At 39.2% G+C, this 8,761-nt stretch overlaps 1 long non-coding RNA gene across 2 annotated transcripts; it reads right to left on the reverse strand.

Moving 5' to 3' along the window:
• Positions 1 to 3,681: 3,681 nt before the first annotated feature.
• LOC144988127 (uncharacterized) lies at positions 3,682 to 8,420 on the reverse strand. Of its 2 annotated transcripts, none has more exons than XR_013651934.1 (7): positions 8,263 to 8,420; positions 7,193 to 7,275; positions 6,821 to 6,891; positions 6,357 to 6,468; positions 4,784 to 4,811; positions 4,548 to 4,667; positions 3,682 to 4,118 (listed from the first exon to the last, which is right to left on the reverse strand). It is a non-coding gene; the product is annotated as an uncharacterized LOC144988127 (long non-coding RNA). The 2 variants fall into 2 exon arrangements; XR_013651935.1 differs by having other exon boundaries at positions 4,548 to 4,647; positions 8,263 to 8,418.
• Positions 8,421 to 8,761: the final 341 nt, after the last annotated feature.

The raw sequence follows: 8,761 nt of genomic DNA on the forward strand, positions 1-8,761 counted from the left end.
ATCCTATAAAACCATAAGGATAAACTGGTGGACTTAGGGCCTCCCTACTCCACCTGAATGTGGATAAAGGTTTCCTGAAGGACTGCAGACAGAGAGAGAGGGTAGACTAACATCAGCAGCACCTCCTCACAGGACAGTGTGCTGAGCCCCTGCTTTACAACTTTACACCATTCTAAAGTTTGCAGACCACTTCACGGCGGGTGGGGCTGATCTCTGGTGGGGACCAGATGGCTCATAGAGATGAGGTAGAATGGCTGTCAGGATGGTGTATGGAGAACAACCCGTTGCTCCACAAGATGGAGCAGTGTTGTACCCTCTAGTTTAGATTGGCCAGTTTGTTGCACATTTGTATCGCTGAGCTCAGAGTTGAGAATGAAAACATAAAAACTGACAGAATGTGAGACTCAACAGAAGGCGTCTGAATACAGTTGTGTGAAATGACACAATACTAACCAGATTTTTGATGCTGCAAAGGCAAACGTGTGTTTTGTAACCAAAGGAAGAAATTTTGAAAGTACACCTGAAATTTGGCAAACGAACAATATTTTTATTTCCAACTTTGAAAGTTATAGTTTTAAAACTAAATTGTTTGAAGTTTAGAAAGTTGGTATTTCAAAACTGTGACTTGTTCACATTTTAGTGGCTGAAATATTGCGTCACACACGGAGAGCATCCTAACATACCAAAGTTTAATAGTTTGATCAAATATTTTTAATAGCGTGGGTCTTGGAAAGGATTATAAACATACATTAAACAGAAGTCATTCAAAGAAAAAAAGAAATATGACCAGAAATGACTGCTCTCTGGCTGCATTCCAGCCCCAAACGGCTGGATAACAAGACCAATATTGCCCCATATTTATGCACGAGACCACCCATCCAGCAGCACAGTGGGGGGTTTGGTGTTGACTCAAATAACATGCCATTCGATGTGTGAGATCACCCACAGTCTGTTCTGGAGAAGAAAAAAAAAGTTTGTTTATGCACAGCTTAAAGAGAAAATACCTGTATATTCTGATCATCTTTTAAAGCAAAAGTAAACCAACAAATTGATGGATATTAAACAGCTATTAGTTTGTTTTATTTTCATCATTTTTACTCATGTATATTGTTTGTATTTGTTTTACCATTTAGGAAAGCGAAGTCTGTCAAGTCATTTTTTTTTGGCAAAAACGTGTCATAATTGGTAAATGATGTGTACTAGTACAGCGCTTTTCTACCTTCCTTGAAGGCTTAAGAGGCTTTACAGTCACAGTCACATCCACTCATTCACACAAACATTCACGAATATGTGATCTTCTGATCAGAGGTCAACTGCTGTACCTCTGCAGCACAGCCACTCCCATAAAACACAAAGAAAACTGCAATAAACATGGCTTAATATTCATCAAAAACGTGCATCCAAATATAGTATTATATTGTGGTGTCTAATGCGTCCTGCTCCCATACCACGGTTAAAAAAATAATCCTGTCCCACTCCTGCTAAAATGATCCTGCTTCTGTCCTGCTTCCTATGTTTTCTTTTTTTGCTCATTATGTACAGCAATAATGTAATTGTAATATTAAGGTGATGTTTTTGTAAGGCAAATGAAAATGTAAATTGTCAACAACTGTGTCTCTCCAGACCGTTCAACCCAGAATCATTATTGTACTTCACTAATATAAGACATGTTTACAAGCTGCACATGACGTCGTATCACCATCTAACTCAACTCACATCCATGATTTTTTCTCCATCTGACTTCTCTACTAAACAGAACTAAACAGAAGCGTCGTTCATCCTGACTCTTTGCTGGATGTCATTTTTTCTGTCCCTTGTTTTTCTTATTGGTTGTAGTGATGGGAATCCAGCTCTTCCTAGACATTTGGCTCTAAAAAGAGTCGTCTCTTTTGGCTTTCAAGCGGCTCTTTAGGTTGTTTTATTGCTTTGTTTAAATTATTATCAACAACTACATAAATGTATGAACAAAATGGAAAATAATGGCCATCCTGTAATTTGTTTTTTCTAGATAAAATTTTTGAAAGAATTGTGAACAAACTTTTTGCTGTGATGTCATTTCCAGTTGAGCGTTTTCCAGTGCTAGTCGTATGTGACTGCTGTTCTCTTGTTTGGCATTAGCCTGACTACTATTGCTTACTCTAAGGGTTATCTGGTTTAATATTCACATCTAGCACCTTTTAGTAGCGAATACACTACTGTTAAACCGCTTGCTGTTCACTTTCTATTTTTGCTAAATAAACCACTTCTCTTTACCTAAACACCGCTAGCCTAAGCTTAGAACCTAGCATGGCCACCTTCCACCTTTCCCCCTCTCTCCTGCCCCATGTGCCATATGTTTAGTGATGATCCTGCCTCCTTTAGTGAAAATAGCGGTAGGTGTGTTAAGTGTAGTCTTGTGTTAGACTTGGAGGCCAGGCTACAGCAGTTAGAAGCGCGGCTCCGCACAGTGGATGCTAAGCCGGCTAGCCAAGTTGTAACTCGTAGTGCGGGCCGCGCTACCAGGGCTAACTTTATGGAGTTAATTCAGTCTCAATAATCAGAAATGCACACAACCGGTTTTACAAATGCACACGCTCCGATTCACAAATGTCATTTTATGCAAACGTGAAAAATAAATTCGGAAATACACACCCTGTGTTTCACAAACACACAGATTGTGTTTCACACATGCACACTAAATGTTTTACAAATGCACAATAAGTGTTTCTCACAAATGTGCACACTGTGTTTCACAAAAAACATTTTAGAAATTCACAATAAATGTATCAGAAATACACAGTAGGTGCTTCACAAACATGATTTTTAGGTACACATGTGATGTGAACTCACAGATCATTCGAACTGCAGACTGTGCATTCAAAATCCCGTTCTCGTTTGTGAATCTCCCCGTGTGTGTGAGAGATTTTTCTACGGTGAATATTGAGACTCATCTGACGGAGCGGGTCAACTAATGTCACCATTGGCTAGTGAATCTGTCAATCAAACTCATCGGGAAAGCAGGCGGGTTCGCTTTTAGCCAATCGTATGGCCCCTTACACTTTCTCTACGCTTTCTGCGGGTGGCAAAAGCCCCGCCCATATTTGATTCTGTACCAGTCGGTCGTTAGCGTGTTAGCCTTAGCATGGCTTGTCGGTTTATTGCCTTCGGTTGTCAAAAATTACTGGCTTGTGCAACTTTTCAGTGGACCTGGAAGCAAGGCAACAGTGGTTGAATGCAGTTGACATTGAATCCATCGAACTCTGGACTGGTCATGAGATTTAAAATGAATGTTTCACTCGGGATTGTTTGTACGTTATTCTCTTAGCTTTCATGCTAGCGTCATTTCAACACTCAGACAGTTTTGATCATATGAAGGTGGAGGAGAAAAATCTTCAACTTCCACAGGTTTTGTGGAGAAACTGGCATCACTTTGCTCCGTACCACGCAGTGGGACTACATTACCTCAAGTTCATCTCACTGTCAATCACAGATACCCAATACACCTCCCCTGCTCAGCCCGAAGTCACTTTGCTTGACCTTAATTTTATTTTTTTAATAACTCAAATGTCATTGATTTTATATTGTAACCATATACATATACACCTCTTGGCCAGGTCACCCTTGCAAAAAAGATCCTCATCTCTCTGGGTTTTATAGCTGGTTAAATACTACACAACAAAAGATGGTCATAGAACAACAAAGTGTAAACATTCACCCTTTATTGCAGAGTAAAATTCAGTGAAAACATGGACAGATTAAAACATCAAAATTTAAGCAAATGTGGGATCTCTACTGATTTGAATTTTATTTAAACTGGAACTAATTTTCATAACTTCCTTACATACAATGAAGTCCCTTGAACAATACAGCAGTATTGATTTGAACTTTGTCTTCCTCCCCTCAGTCTCTCTTCTTCTGTATGTAATTATGTCGCCTAAATTAAGTTCTAAACACACTGGACAGTAAAGATGTAGGTCCACTCCCAAACGGTCTGAATTCCACAATGGATTGATGTCGTCTTGCAGTTCCAACATTTGTGGACCCAAAAGGGGACTGTCCCATACCGGGACATTGATCCCAGGATGAGGTTCAGTCATGGATCCACTGTCCTCCCATTCAATCTCTGGAACCAGCATACCCTGACAAAAAAAAAAAAAAAGATACTGTTTATGAACAGCACTGTTTTTTTTGTGTTTTAGATTATGTAGGAACAGTGACCGACTAATAATAACTTATATTGTTGCTTGCAGGCAGACCTCATATCTCCATAACTGTTTATAATTTGCAAATAAGTGAACCTTAACAAAGTAGTGACATTAGTACATCTGATGGCTCATAAGGCCATGCATTGTGATGCATTTTGAACTTGCAGATGTGCTATTCTTCCTACAAACAAACAATTTAGGGAAATTGTTTGCACCACACAACAATAATCCTTTTCATTCATTTTCGCTGAAAATTCACTGTAGTCATTATGATTTCATGATACTCTTCTTGATACTTTCCACTTTAGTCAAACTGCACACAAATCAGTTGTCCAGTACAGTGAGATTAAATAAAGCATTTACCCGGGGATCAGAAACAGGGTTCTGGGTCAAGCCCAACTGCCACAGCTGATTTGGTGTCATGCTTTGCTCCCTCCTGATTGGATGGCTGTCCCACGCGTCACTAAAGACATCCAAACTGGCCTGAATGCGTGGTAGGAAAATGTAATGGCAGCAGAATATGTGATGTGACTGATATTGAGCAAGTCTTGGTCCTCAGGAGAGTGCAGGATGTAGTAATATTAACCAGTAACCCTCACGAAGACATCACACCAGAGGAGCTCAATCCTGTATTTGGAAAAAAGCAAAAAGAAATATTATATTGTCAGATTTATTTTTAATACATCATTCACTTTTATGTATCAGGGCTCCAGACTAACTTTTTTAACTAGGAGCATAGTGGCCCCTAACTGAAAATTTTAGGGGCACAACCAGAAAATTTAGGGGCGCATACCGTAAATCAACATTCTAACCAAATCTACTAATTTCCACTGTATTACAAATAAATAGTTTAATAATAGATGCAGAAATTACAATGTGCTGTTTCTAATTCAGTGTCATATTTTATTCTGCACTTTTGAAGATGCAACAAGAAGGTAAACTGACATCACCATCGCTGTCATGACAGTACAACTAAGTAAAAATAGTAAAAAAAATACCATACTTTTAGAATAAAAAAAAAGTTTTTAGTAACAAGTGATTACCGTAGTAACCTTTCGTAATTTCACAGTTTCAAACAATACTTAAATGTATGTAAATATTAGATGGAAATTCATGTTGGTGACATCAAATAGGTTCAGCCAAGATGCACAATAAGCGTGTTTGAGATCACCCAGATGGACGCAACACTGCACAGATCACCTGGTGTGTGACGTATATTTTTGTTTTTGCTCCAACATCACCTGTCAATCAAAACAAAAATATCACGAGAAAGGGGTGAGAGCAAGACACCAATCAGAGCGAACGCAGCTGGAAATTTAGTATTGAACTGACTAAAAGCTGCCCTACAGACTAAAAAACAATGCATTATGGGACATGCATCCTGATGGGTTTTTTGTAGTTCAGTGATCAATTAAAATAATTTAAAATACCAACTGATTAAAAAAAGGCTACATCCATTACAAAACATTAAAATAATTATAAAAGATGTAATATCACAGCTCATACTTAGGGGGAGAGGCATATTAAAACGAAATTGAATGTTAAGGACAACTCCTAATTCCTGGTCTCTTTCTGTCTCACTGCAGCTTCGATTTCATGCGAGTTTGAGACCCCTGCTGTACACTCTGTCACTGGTACACTAGCTGCAGGTCGGAAGAACGAATCAATAGTTCGCTTGCTCATAGCTCAGACGCACACATATCAGGTTGTGATGATATTTGTCTCCGTTTCCTTCCCACGGATGTTTACGCGCGCTCGATTATCTCTAGGCCCCGCCCCTCCACATATTTTAGCCACTTGCAGTGACTTTCCCTATTCTTCTCACACGCATTGGCCGCCTCAGGCATCACTCAATGAAACGCGAGTGTGTGCTCGCGTGTGCTCCAGTCTCATGAGTATTCGCGCGAGTGTGTGTGTCTGCCTGCGTGCGTGTGCGCTCGCGTCTCATTGATGATTTCATCTCTCATTTCATCGATCATTGACGTGCTCCTTTCATGTTTAATGTATAAAAAATACGGAGGGTGGAGGAGGCAAATTTACTGGTAGCACATGTGCGACTGGGTGTAAAATTCAGTCGCACACTCTCAAATTTTGGTCGCAAAATGCGACCAAATGGACGCAGTCTGGAGCCCTGTGTATATATTAAAGCTTCTAAAACTAGGTTCAACTCACTGTTGATTGTGTGTACACTTTTCCCACAATGAACCCGTTTGTGTCAGTTGTACGTACTGTGAGCATTAACTCGGCTATGCCCACATTTTCTCCTCCGTGATCTCCTCTCACCCTGACAATAACATGAAAATCATGTCTCAAACACATAATTACAAATGCATCGCCAATACGGTACACATCAGTTTAAAATGTAATGTTCTTATGTATGATGCCAATAAGTAGAATTTCTAGGTTAAAAAAATTGCAGGAGTGGGTTACATGTATCACTGGGGAAAAAAATGAGGTGAGAGACTGAGGGGGGGGGGGGGGGGGTAAAATGTTATTCATGAGGGGAAAGAGTTTTAGAGTTGCCTTTGTTTATGGAGAGGAGTCTAAAAAAAGTAATTTTATTTTTGTACAAATAACCAAGTACTTATACTGCCTGATATGTGAATACAATATTTCTTTATGAATAACATGAATACCTCAGAGGAAAGCCATAAACGTTCACAGCGTCACTGAAGAAGGCCAAGTCTGCACAGTTGTTGTCTGCTATCTTCAGGTACAGGATACATGGAATACAAGTACAAATACTTTCAACTGACAGATATTTACAGGGGCAAAAATGCTAAATTCCCAATTGACAGGTAAAACAGTAATACAATAGGATGATAAAATATGAAATAGAATAGAATAGAAGGGTATTTAATAATCCCTGAGGAAATTTTTTTAAAATGGCCATCTTAAAAAAACAGATAAACACACATGCATTACAAATAGAAATATCACAAAATAAAAAGATTGATAAAAAAAGGTAAATAATTGGAAAATCAGTGGGTAAAATTAAAAGAAATTACTTGTAAGATGCCCTGCCAGAGAGTTGTATTGCCTGATGGCACGAGGAACAAAAGATTGTCACGCTGTCACGCTTCAGTAATTCCTAGAGAATAAATAAAAACACAACAAACATGGATTAGATAATTTAGCTGTCTGATCTTAAATTACATAATTTTCAAATATATGAAAGGGGAATTTTTTTAAAACACTCTTGCTATGATTACTTGAGCTTGTAGTAAAGAACACCTTTAAAAAAAATCAGAGACAAGACACTGATCACAGGAAGCCTGTGTGGAATACTTACAGTAACTTCTACTCAAATCACTGTTGACAGCATATTTCTCCCATCCACCCTTTCTGTGACTACTTATCGACTACAAAACAGCCTAAAAACATAATGTTTGGGATTCTTGTCATTACGTCATTGGAAGTAAAGATACGGGGATTTTAGTGGCTGTCACTCTGACACAATCTCACAGGGCTGGTCATCACAATACGGGTTCTAACGTTAGAAACTTAATGAGGCTTCTTTCATTCAACAGTGGATTCATGTATGTTATATTTAAAAAATGCCGTTTTCATGAATGTCATATGAATTAACTTTGTTGCACAGTCCACCCCGTCTTAAAGTCTGGGTTGTGAAAATGCTGTGTCTACTTTAACCCGGATCGCGTTTACATAAAGGCAGCACACGGAACAACTAGCTAGTTAGCATAGCATAGCATCAGTGTTTAAACAAATCCCCGTCTCCAAATTAATACTTTTTATTAAACTTTCTTTGCTGCTGTAAATCCGGCATGCTTTTCCCCTTAGTTCCTTATGAATCATGTTAAGAACCTACAGATCATTGGCTAGCTTGAACCGACACCGGCTTGAACTTCACTCACACTCACAGGCAGACACAACTTGCACAGGCTAAGCAAAACAAAGCTAAGCTAATTAGCGGTGGGGGTACTCTGCAAACGACTCGGCTGCAGTGTTCATAAAGCATTCACACATGTCACTTGGCAAAGGAGAACACTTCAACTTAGTATTCAATAACATTACAGGACGTACAACGAGGGAATGATCAAATAAATGCATTACTTACGGGCTGAGACTGATCCCGTTCAGAAGACCTCTCCGCCATGTTTGCCGCCCGCGTCCTTTCAACTGCTGTGCTGAACAGCTCCCTCCCTCGTCACTTTGAAAGTGAAGAGTGTAAGGGGCCATTCGATTGGTTAAAAGCGAACCCGCCTGCTTTGCAGATGAGTTTGATTGACAGATTCACTAGCCAATGGTGAGATTAGTCGACCCGCTCCGTCAGATGAGTCTCAATATTCACCGTAGAAAAATCTCTCACACACACGGGGAGATTCACAAACGAGAACGGGATTTTGAATGCACAGTCTGCAATTCGAATGATCTGTGAGTTCACACCACATGTGTACCTAAAAATCATGTTTGTGAAGCACTTACTGTGCATTTCTGATACATTTATTGTGAATTTCTAAAATGTTTTTGTGAAAAACAGTGTGCACATTTGTGAGAAACACTTATTGTGCATTTGTAAAACATTTAGTGTGCATGTGTGAAACACGATCTGTGTG

The sequence above is a fragment of the Oryzias latipes genome, chromosome 20 (assembly GCF_053564925.1).
Source record: "Oryzias latipes strain Hd-rR chromosome 20, Olatipes_Hd-rR_3.1".
Lineage (NCBI taxonomy): Eukaryota > Metazoa > Chordata > Actinopteri > Beloniformes > Adrianichthyidae > Oryzias > Oryzias latipes.